Below are 12,216 nucleotides of genomic sequence, written 5' to 3' on the forward strand. Positions count from 1 at the left end.
AATATAGCAAAGTGACAGCTCTCTACTATTAGTACATTCAGGGTGCCCAGTGACAATCAAGATGGCCCAGAGCTTCGGCAAATTCAATCTGCAGACTGAGAACTAGATGAAGCTAAACTTGGTAGTTAACTGGGGGGGAAAGCACACTTGGAGGAGTTAGTTGTCACACTGGGCAGTCTCATTTGATTCAAAGTATATATTCACAGCTGATCAATCTAACCTGTAATTTAAAGCTATGCTTGCATCCCTACTGGCTCTTCAGTGACATTTCTCAAGCTTGCGAGAAAACCCCTTTCCACTCTGCCAGAGGACAAACTAGGTTACTCAGGCCTCTGTCAGCTCTTGACAATACAAAAGCAGTGAGGACAGAGCCACGTAGTTTCCCTATGCGCTGAACTACGGCAGTTTTGCAGGGTAGCTCCTCGGTAAGGCTGCCACTCATAACACTGCTTTCCAAAGATGTTCTGAATTATACAAGCCAATCCCAGACCTGATCTTTACAGAAGTGCATGGCTGGGTCCATGACAGCCATAAGAAATAATGCTCGTTGGAGCCACGGTTAACTCCTCCAGGAAAAAAACCACTTCATTTATACAGAAGACAGGATGAATAGAACCTTCTAAAGACTGATACAAGATGATGAAAGGTATATTCACATAAATTAAAAGGCTACCAATTTTGCTTTCCAAAACAGTATTTTCAATAGAAGGCAGTATGCACTGTGCTGCTGTTTCACACGTGCATGTGTACGATAAGGCTCCCAACACAAGAAGCACCATACCACAACCACCCCCGCAGGGAGAACATGCATGTGTGCCAGGGGCTAAGTCATGCTGTTCCATATACTGCTGATAAAACACTGAAGAACCATCGTGATTAACATAATACAAAGAAATATGAAAGAGAAAACAGTGTACGTAACATTCTCCCACAAAATGTACAATTCAGCACTTAGGTGTTTCTTCTAAGTAGTCTGTGACTAAACTGGGTGAAATCGAGACTTACAAATAACAGGAACTAATTAGGGATTAGGTACTATTGTCATGGTGCACATGGTTCAAGCAACTAAATCAAATCAGCATAAACTCATGACCTTGCCTTCCGCTGCTGAGGGTCCTCAGTCACATGCATACTTTTGCAGCTGGAAGGGATAACATTACATACCAAAGTCAGCAAAAATGGCTCAGCCATTTCCAAGAACAGTTAAAAAAAAAAAAGGTACTTTTTTCTAGCCACTTGGAAGCACTAGCATTTTCATGCTTTCCACCAAAGAGCAGATATTTGGCAGTGGGTCACTGAGATCAAGACCATGCTTTCCACACAAGCAACCCTTCCAAATCTAGCCATGTCACAGATCTGGGAAAAAAGTTTGTATTTACTCAAGAAATCTTTGCTAGTCATTGCATTTAATTTTTTTCCCATAAACTGCATCTGTGCTTAGCATAGACTAATAATTGGAAGTTCCTATCCCATTGCTACACTGCACATGCAACATTCCCACAAGATGAATGAGCATACTTCAGCCAGTGCTATGGCAACACAGCAGGACTTGTTGCAATCATTTCTCTGATGCTAAAGAAACTAGGAAGACCATCTTTATTTTTCTTAATACCATCCTAAACATGCCCAAATAGCTGGACTTAAACACCAGGGATGCGAGAGCTGAACTGAAAGAGCTTGCAAAGACAGAAGTAGAAAAGCTAAGACCTTTTAACAGTGGAAGGAAAAACAATGAGCAAAACTGATGGAGTAAGACTGAACTCAGATTAAGCATTACTGCTCAGGGGCAGCAGCAATGGCAAGAAGCACATTTAAGATGCAAAACATTAATGGGGCAACAAAGCCAGAGCGGTAGGTGATTAGAATAGTATGGTGAGCCAAAGAAAAAAGGGCAGAATCCAGCAAAGAAAGAAGTAGCATGCAATTGTCCAATTACAGACTACCATTTCTTCTCTCACCTACATCGTGGTAGTCTTATTTCTCAGCTTCTGAATGTTGAACCTCTGCAAACTGAAGGGCATCCCTCTAACAAAACTTATGTAATATATAGGCCCCCCCCCCCCCCTTAATTTTATGGATTTACTTAAATGGAAAAAATGGACTATAGAAGATTGCGTAGAACCATACACACACACTTGATAAAAATACACTGAATTTGAGTCCTCTATTAAAAGCATGCTGTTTCTTCATTTTATGCATCATATCAAGAGTTTAGTGATATGACATGTTCTTTTGGTATTAAAAAAATGTGTTTCCATAAAAAGTAATTTCGGCTTACATGTAAAATATACAGACACTGGTACAAAAACAAACAAAAGAAAGAAAATAACATAGCCATGCCTCTCTGAGGCATACTCTTTTTAAAAAACCACTAGATGAAAGCTATGGTGTCAAAAACATGGTCCTCAAGCTCCTTTTGACTTTGAGTAACTATTTCATAAGCTCAGGCCAAAGACCCACACTAACCTCTTACAAATCTCAGACAAAAAGAAATGCCGTATTTTTGGAAAATGGTGGAAAAATAAAGAGTTTGCAAAGCATTTATGATAACTGAAATAATTTTAAGTGTAATTGTATTTAGCACAAAACCTCCTACAATATTTGTAGAATAACAATGCATTAGACATCAGTTTAGAAGTAGTAGATAGATGGGGAGTAAGCAGCTTCAATTACTGTTGATCTTGTTTTCACAGCCCTTAATCAGCAATAACTTTCCAGATAGCTAAAATAAAGCTAGAAAAACATGGCCAGGAATGGAAGACAGGTACATGAGAGAAGGTTTCCTTAACACCAATAGCAACACACAGAAGGTAACAGAAACTATTAACCACAGAAGAAGGAAGAGCCAGATCTGAGCTTGAAAATACAACCTGAACTCCATCACCTTTCCTTTCCACTTACAAGGAGAGTCTATAATAGGAAAACACGCTAACCACCATTTTGGATTACTTCCACCATACAGATGGCATCAAGAAATCACCTATAACAAAACAGTACTTTACTGTGAATTCTTCAGTAACCAACCTAGTTTTTGTTACAACTGATTATTCTACCTCATTGCAAAGCTTCAAAAGAACTTAAGCTTCCCACATCAACAATACCAGGCGCTCCTTACAATGATGAACCCCATTCTCATTCAAAGTTTTTTGCCAGAGTAACCACCACAAAATAACCGCTGGTACCAACTGACTGATCCAAGAGTTGTGTAAGGTGCCTTTCTTGTTCAGGCTGATAAAACTAGATCTTAAAAATCACAACTGCATAGGTTTAGAGAGAATATACTTTACCTTCATTGGTACAGGTATCTTTATTTGGTAACATCTCTAAAAACAAACCTCCAATGAGCTCAAGGTAGTCCTAACTGCTTTTCTCCAACTGTTTCAGAGGACTTCCAATTGCTTTTTGTTACACCTATCCATCTACGGGGGTCACTACTTTTTACATCACAAGTAACAAACTAAGAATGTTTAAAAAAAAAAAAAAGCAAAACTGCGTACCAGAAGTGCTTATTCAGTAGCCGTGTAGAAGGCAGGGAAGAACTTCATTGTCCCTCTTATGTCCAGAATTGCTGAAGTCATTTGCTCTGGATAGTGAGCAGTCCAATTAAGACTGCTCAGCTACATTCAAATTCTACCTTAAAACTCAAGTTTTGAATATCAGACAGCTCAGTTTCAGGTAAGGGTCTTCATCTCTTCTGTGGCACACCGAGAAAGGTATAAGTTTTCACTGCTGCAGTTTTGGCCCGTGTTGCTATCTAAAGGTATGGACATACATGAAGACTTCTATCAGACACTGATCCCGTGGAATTTCACATTCCGTATTACTGCTGGCAGTCTAACAAAAGCCAGGTAGTGAGTAGAGAGACAACAAGCGTTAACTCGCTTGACGTTTTCAAGCAATTTCATACTAGCTTGGAAAAGTTCCAAACATCATTAAATGCATCACTCAGGTTTACTCACAGATAGTACCTTTGAAGGCAGATCACAGTTAAGCAGTACCTACAGACCTAATAACAGAGAAACAAAGATTGCATTTTAATGGGAGTTCACCAATCCCTAAATAAAAACTGCATTAAGACAGACATTACTATTAGTGTCTATTAGAAAAAGTAATCAGATACTGCAATTTTCCACAGTATTTGGCTTTAGAAAACAGCTTCTGGAAGACATATTTCTTCTTCTTCCCAATCCTCTCTACATATTCATTTTTTTTTTTAATATTTAAATACACACATGTGAAATAATCTGAGATAATCTCAGAAAGAATACCACTGACCACAGAACCATAAAATTAAAATGTTATTCTCATGTTCGCTGTGATGAAGTATTTTTGAGTTAAAATTCAAATTTTATGTTCTCATGGAGAAAAAAAGAGTAATACTACTGTTTCATCAAGATAATCTGTGAGACAGCATTACTTAATAAAAAATAAATGAGTGAAAATACTCATTTTAGCACAACACACACAAATGTAAGGCATAGATACACATATGCCTACAGGTGTGTCTGTGTGTATGTATATATATGTATTTGTTACCTGCATAAATGCATTTTATATGCAGTTTATTTTAATCTTGCCTACTTATACATAATTAAATGCAGTATTTTGATCATCTTTCTTCAAGTCAGTTAACAATTTCCCCAGCCTAGAAGTGACAACTTCCACATTTGGTTAAGTTTCATTTGTTTCTCCAACTAAAAGTCTTAGGAAAGCTACCTGATGTGACATAAAAATAAGATGTAGGAAAGCTGAATGTTTCTAAAAGTTAGAGGCAACTTCCTTAGCACTTTTTGTTTGTTTGTTTGTTTTTTAAACTCCTGACAGAGAAAAACTACTTGTTGAATCTGGTGTGTCCACTGAAGTACAGATTATGCACACTCAACCTCTGAGAGCCCATCAAACGCGGTCACTGTGCCTTTGGTGCTCCACCAGACCCAGATGTAGAGGTAGGTGATGGACAACTGTTTGGGAGGCAGACACATGTTCACCTTCCATCTTCCAGCAGCTACAGTCCTCCATTTGTTATTTCACGACTGCAGCTAACTTCCTACACAAAGAATCTTCTTACTCAAGTGGTTCAAGGTACCAAAACTAAGCAACTTTCAAACCCGAAACAAGAGATGTTCACGGCTTTCTGCTTGCAAACTGTGCCCATATCCTCAACCATTGGGTAAAAAGAGATCAAACACTTGGGGAAGAGGAGATACAATGTCAATGTCACTGCACTTAGATCAAGGTCACCGCCCTTTCAGACCAAGGTGGACTAGCACATATAGGCGAAACAACGCATGCCCACACTACTGAAAAGCCATGAACCAGCCCTTGATTTGAAGCGCCCTAAAGAATACGCACATTAGAGATCTCTGGTATTTATGACTACAGAAGAACGGTTAGGGTATAAATCTGTTTAACACCGTATCTCTAACTTCCAAACAAAGGCAAAAAAAATTGGGCGATGTGATTTATGATATCTACTCTAATCTTAAATGGTTTCGCAGATTAACTGTAACCATTTCAGAATTCATTCAGACAAATTGATAACAATGGTCAACAGCACTGAATAATCAGTTTAGCTATCAGCAGGAACCGGACCGCATGTTTTTGTTACTATTTACCAGAAGGACGTTTTTTCTCCCTCACCTTAGATTGCTGGCAAAGAAAATCCCAACACTGAACAGTGAGTGGACTGATGGATGGCCAGGCTTCAAGAATTTTGGTGTAGGGATGGCAAGTCAGTCCATCAAACTTTTTCCAGCAGTGTTTTTGCCCATTATTATTGTGCATGTTTAAACCACCTACAAGTTTTATAAAACCAGGGGCTAGAAGTCATGCATCAACTGTGTCAAACTACAGTCAGTCGAAAGCACAAAACTCTGTCACCTGGATGTTTCAAAACTGATAGCTGAATAACTGGAGAATAAGATAAACTTACATCTCCTTGTTAAGTCAAACTAAACAACCTTCACATACTGTGTTTGAGCACTATAAATCCACATTCAAAAATCTCACCAAATTCCTGGGGAAGTGTTCCCAATCTTAACGGTAATCTGAATACGAGACAAACTAGTGAACCCAGGTTTATCGCTATTAGAGAAGGTCTGAAATGCGTTCTCTTTCAAACACGTTCGGAAGAGAGAGATTATGCCGCCCCCCCCCCCCGCCCCCGCCAGCCCCAAGGCCACAAAGCTGTTGTCTGTTCTGCTTATTCACAAACAGACTTTAAGGCAAGTGGAACATGAAAGAAAATGGATGTATTTCTTATCTGGGCTATTTATCACTTTGGAACCTGACACATCAGCAAACGTAAACTACTGAAAGGAAAGCCCAAAAGATTTAACGTTGTGACTACGAGTCTAAATAGCCTCCCCCCCCCCCCCCCACTATTTCTCATCTTATCTAATGAAAACAGAACAACAAACACCATATTCCTAGAAATTCTAAAAGAAACATTTGAAGAAGTACTTGGGATCATTTCCAAGTCTTTTCCATGTCACCGAAGAGGATGGTATCCTTTTTTTTTTTTTTTTTCATTCTTGTGAATCTCTAAATACAGCTTTCCAGTTAAAAAGAGACATGGATTACCATGCATAATCAACCAAGTAAGAGCGAATTTTTGTCGCCCTGTCATTTCATTCAAGAAGCCTACTACTTATTTCTGCTAAGATCGAAAGAAAACATGACAAAATTACTAAAGACTTCCCCCATTCTTCTTCTCCCATGTGTAAGAGAGTCTGAATGCCCACATAGTAAAACTCTAAGTTAGACTACACTTCACTTAAAACGACGATTCACTGCAAGAAAATTAAAAGCCCCCCCGATACATTAGTGATATACGAACATAACACGAGACACTAAGTTAGCCAGATCTCCCTTTAAGGTTACCGAAGCCCTAAAAAAAGCTGTAAAATTACAATCTTAAAATAGCTGTTCAATAATCACGGGCATTCCAATCTACTATATAATTGCTACTAAGATGTAACCAGCCTTAACCATCTCGTGACGTTTTAGATAAACGATTCTTCGCCGACAGTACCTAGTTACTGATAGTAAACAAACAGTAACTACCTGGCCTTTCTCTCTGTTATCTGACTCTCCCTAAAAATTTAAAATTAATTAGTAGTCTCAAATAAAAACACTGTGAGAGGAAGGAGACCAATTCTAGTCCTGCCAAAACCGTTTTGAAGTGATAAACGTGGAGATAGCCTGTCAAAGACGAGTTACATTTGGGGCTCCGGCTAATAATATTCTTTAATACTCACCAAAGGGAAAAAAAGAAAAGAATTAGGACACCATGTACTCTAAAACACAAGAAGAACTGGAGAGTCTCTCGCTGGCTTGATAACCGTCTCGCTTCCAGGCTCCAGCGTTACTCTCCGCAACTTCACCGACGTTCCCGAGTCAGTCGCGATTCCACGACAGCACAAAAGCAGAGCCGGGCGTTGAAGTTGAGCCTCTCCGTGCAACTTCCTCCGCGACTCCGAACTCTTCCAGTAGTTAACTCCTGCTCCCCGGAGCCGCTCTCCCGGCAAACGCTGCCGCTCCCGGGAAGCGGAGGGACCCTGCTCCTCCTCCTCCCCCCCCCCCGGGACCGGGACCTTTGTTCAGGCCAGCCCCACGGCGGGGAGGTCCCCGCGCCAACCCCGCTCACGGATCACCGGGCAGGGCTTGCTCCTGCTCCTCCCGTTCTGCCTTCACAAAAGCTTTCGGCGCCGGGGGGGGGGCCGGCGGTCTCCTGCCCGCGGCGGATCGCCCCGGCCGCCCCCCTTTGTTTCCCCTCTCGCCCCGGGAGGCGAGACGAGACGAGGCGGGCCTCCCCCCCCCCCGCACCCCGCCGCGGCCTGTCACGGCGGCCGAGCGCCGGCACCGGGCCGGCGAGAGGAGGGGAGCGGGGGGAAACCCGAGGCCGGAGCCGGCGGCAAACGGAGCGGAGCACCGGAGGCCGGCGGGCCCCGAGCGGAGGCGAAGGCCCCGGCCAGAGCGGGACGACGGCGGCGGCGGCAGCGCCCGCCTCCCCTCCCCTCCCTCCGTCCGTCCCCCGTCCGGGAACGGCCCCGAGCCCTTCTCCCTCACCTCACGGCAACCGCCCGCCCCAGCCGCCGGTGCGCGTCTCTTCACCTGGCGCCACGGCGTCCCCTCGCGCCGTCACCACACGTAAGCGGAGGCTCCGGTTCCCCCGCGCCTCCTGCTGCCGCCTCCGCCGCTACCGAAGGAACGTCCGTCCGGGCGGGAGAGCGGACCGGGCCGGGGCTCGGCGGGGGCCCCCGCTCAGCGGCCGCCGGGCCACATGTCCGGGAGCGCGCGGTTGGCCGGCGGCGGCCGCTGGGGGGCGCTGTTCTGCCGCCTTCCGCCGCGGGGCGGGGGGGGGGGTTGGGATAGGCGGCGGCGTGGCGGGGCGGGCGGCGCGGCCCGCCAGCGAGACGCTTCCAAACCGTCCCGCGCCGCGCATTGTGGGATAGGTCCTCCAGCGCCGGCTTGAAAAGGGAAGGGAGGGGCGGGGGGAGTCGCCAGAGGGCGAAGGGAGAGGAGGGGAGGGGAGGGCACGTGACCCGCCGGGCCCGGCGAGGAGCCAATGGGACGAGGGCGGGCGGGCGCGTGGGGCCGGGGCGGGCGGGGCCGGGCCGGGCCGCGCGTCGCGGGCGTGGGGCGCCCCCTGGTGGCGGCGCGGCGGCAGGGCGCGGCCCGGGGGCCGTGACGTCGTCTGACCGCGACCACCCCCCCCCCCCCCCCCGCGCCAAATTTTTTTCTTTTTTTTTTTAAATAATTATTTTAATCAAATTAGGCGAAAGGAGCTTTGGACGGAGGCCCGTGACGGCGGGAGCGCGACCCGCTTGAGACAGGCGGTGGGGGCCGTGCGCAGCCGGCCTAGGCCGCGCCTGGGCCCTGCTCCCGCGGCCATGGCGGCCGTGGCCGTGAGCGGGGCGAGAGGCCGGGGCGGGCCGAGGGCCCCGGCAGCCGCCCGTGAGCGCTGGCGGAGAGGCGCAGGGCTTTCGGCTGCGTCCCCGGCACCGTCCCCGCGGGCGCGCTGTGAGGCAGGGGCTCTGCCCGGAGAGGCGGAGGGCCGCACCCTCAGCGGACCCCCCCAGGGCAACGCGCCCTGCCGTGGCAACCAACAGCAGGGAAAGGGGAACCAGCTGCCCCAAATACTACGCGGGCTTGGTTGTCTCCTCGCGTCCAGAACGAAGTTGGCGCGGCCTGAGGTGGAGTGAGATAGGTGTCGGCCTCAGCCGGCCGAGAATGATGATACCTTATTAGTTGCCACGATGACTGACAGGCTATTAATTTAGGATTAACTCAGAACTTGAGTTAAGTAAGAGCAGCCTGTGGGGACAGCGTGTGAGAAGAGTCACAGGAAGAAAGGAAAAGACTGGATTCATTAGCAGCAGGCTGCAGGGAAATGTAGTAAGAAGCAAGACTATAGGCATAGGTTGGAAAGCACAGGCTTAGGAACGGAGATGAAATGTTTAAGGTAAGTCTGACTTTAAAGTTATTAAGGTTAACGAACTCCCCAAATCTTCAGTGGGATCATCTGAAGAAAGGAATAAGCTGGTTCGAATGTTGGGATTAAAGAAAGCCCTGTTACAAAGTAAGAAAGGTGACTTTCGGTGCTGTGGTTCAAATAGACGAAGTCTTGAATGACCCTAGCGCAAGACACCGAAGCAATTAAGAAGGGAGAACGATAGCAGAAAAACAGCTGTGTGTTTGACTAGCCAACCACGGAGGTAAGGTTTTGTTGCAAGGAGAGTATACTATACAGAGCTGCTGTATGTTATTATTTTTTACTGTTGAGTCTTTTAATTAAAATGACTACTCGGGACTCACAGATGCCTTAGTATTCACTGTTTCTGTCACAAGTCATGAAGACATTGCTGTCATCTACTCAGGCTGCACAGATCATGTTGCGCAGAAGAGCCAGGCAAGCCGAAGAGAGGTGTCTGTGGGAGAGAGGAATGCAGGGAGCAACACTCATCACTTCTGAGGTGCTGTCTGTACTTTTGTTTGATCCTCTGATTGTATGCCTTATGTCCATTCCAGCACTGGCCTTTATAGCTACTCAGACAACTTCAAGATATGCAGTAGCAGAACGGCTTTGGCCCTTTCTCGTCCACCTTTTGAGATGGCCGTGTACCGTACACTGTTTACGACAGAGAGAAAAATCTGGGATTTCACTGCTGTCAGCTCTGGCAAACATGTCTTGAGTTTTCCTATGTGTACATGAAGTTCCAGCCCACAGAGGTTTCCAGTCCAACCGGGGCTGAAGGACAGTGCTGTCCAGTTGGATGGCTGCTCCCAGAACCAGCCCGTCAAGGGTGAGCGGTCGGTCAGTTATGTCAAAGGAGGAGGACAGCAGGAGATGTAGCTCCTTCTGTCTGCTCTGTGCCTGGTGAAAGGAGGAGTGAGGAGTTCAGGTTTTGTACAGGGATATAGAAGTAGGGGTTCATGAACTCCCGATTTCCTACTAACCTCTGCAAACCTTATACTATAGGCACATTAATAAATTTATCGGGCTCCACTCATTCATGTACCCGTTAGTGTTTTTCTCAAAAATCAAGAAGGGGGGGTGGTTTGGCCTGAAGTGATATATGAAATATCATCGGGAATTGAGGTGAAGATGGTAGGAAAAGAGGCACTAGACTGGGACAAAATTGATACGAATGGTTACAGAAATAATTTGTTACAATTTCTGGGTTAGTGGGTGAGTTGGGAGCACCAGCCAGTTTCATTGAAAGGAGAATCTTGCTTTCAAAATCTTATGATTTGGGAGCCAAGCTTGTGATTTTTGACATTTGATTTTTTTTTTCCCCCATGCTTCAGGATGGTAAAAACATAAAATCTTTCGTCTGTTTTTACATGTTCTAAAGTCTTTAGCTTCTTCAAGTGTTCTTCGACTGACTGATAGCAGAGGTTGTCCTTAGTCAAGGTGGACACCACAACCCATAAATCCTCTGCAGGTGAAGGATAGGACTAGTGAAGACAGTTACTATCGCCTGTGGTCTTTTGTAGCTAGGCCTAAGTAAGACTGTTTCTTCATTCTCCAGCTAGCTCCAGAATGTTCTACTCAAAGATCGTGAGTAAACCCCAAGCTGTAAGAGGCACTTGATTTTTAGTAGTACTTTGGAGGCCCTTTGTGTGTGCCCTGTCTTTTGTTTGAGGGATGCACTCTGCCCACATTTTCAGAGTTTCCCGTCAGCCACGAGAGCCATAACGTTCCCTGAAGCTGAGCCTCTTGCTGACTTGTGTGTCTCTCGGGAGGGCAGCGTTGTGTGAAAGCAGAAGCAGAGCCATATTCATGGCACAGCTGTGAGGACAGGTAGAAGCCAGATGTGCCAGAGGAAAGCTGGAAGACACGCAGGGAGAACGGTGTGAATGAGGGCATGGTCATCTGGAGAGGGGAGCAACAGGGAGTGTGAGGCTAGAAATAAGAGTGGTGTTAGGGGGAGGGAGAGAGAGAAATGGTGCCAGAACAGACTTGAGAGATTTTGATCATAATGTGGTAGATCGTAGGAGGGGAGGTGGTGGGTGAAGAAAGCAGGGATGAGTCAGGACATGGTAAAGAGTGGGACTCCTAGAGGACAAAACGGTAGTTATCTGTGAGTGCAGAAATTAGGATTGGCATAGAGCACAGAGCGGGAGATGGAGATACTTGTGTATTTGTGCTGTGAATTTGAATTCTTAACTTGGAAGTATGCTGTGCCGTCCTAGGCCATTTACCATCTACACAACGTTGCGACAAAGGCACAGGTAAGTGACTATTATTATTACTTTCTCAATGTAATAGGCCTGAATGAGCCCAAAGTGGTATTTTTGGAGTCTTGAAGCTGCCAGTACTGCGTTCTGTCACTGGAAGAGATAAGGTGAAAAAATTTTAGCATAGTGGGTTTTTCTTCCTATTGTGACACTGTTGGGAGTGATCAGTTAAAGCCACTAAAATATCCTATGCCCAGGGAACAAAAGAACCACTGATAATATAATGTTTTTGCTGTCTGGTTTCAGATGCTCATTTGAGCAATGAATGATTCATCTATTTGACTCTTGGATTCTGAGCTTTTGAAGAATGTAGATATATTAAAATGGCATAAAAAAAGTCTGAAGTGGACTCTGAGAGTTTATTCAGAGCTCGTTCACCCTCTCTACCCCCATGCAGGGTCAGTCATGCATATGTTGCTCCTTCATTCAGTGTGTTCTTCAACATCTCTGGTGGTGAACTCTCTCTTCCGA

At 45.6% G+C, this 12,216-nt stretch overlaps 1 protein-coding gene across 3 annotated transcripts in view; it reads right to left on the bottom strand.

Moving 5' to 3' along the window:
* Window positions 1-8,326, bottom strand: part of SCAF11 (SR-related CTD associated factor 11) — a 50,563-nt gene extending 42,237 nt beyond the window's left edge. Inside the window, exon 1 of one of the 3 annotated variants that reach the window (XM_030014116.2) lies at window positions 8,116-8,326. The gene's annotated coding sequence lies outside the window, so the exon portion shown is untranslated. Of the gene's footprint in view, window positions 1-7,259; window positions 7,572-8,070 lie in introns of those variants that run through there. The other 2 variants (XM_030014117.2, XM_030014118.2) reach the window with 2 other exon arrangements.
* Between the last annotated feature and the right edge of the window lie 3,890 nt (window positions 8,327-12,216).

Source organism: Aquila chrysaetos, chromosome 5 (genome assembly GCF_900496995.4).
Source record: "Aquila chrysaetos chrysaetos chromosome 5, bAquChr1.4, whole genome shotgun sequence".
Taxonomy (NCBI): domain Eukaryota; kingdom Metazoa; phylum Chordata; class Aves; order Accipitriformes; family Accipitridae; genus Aquila; species Aquila chrysaetos.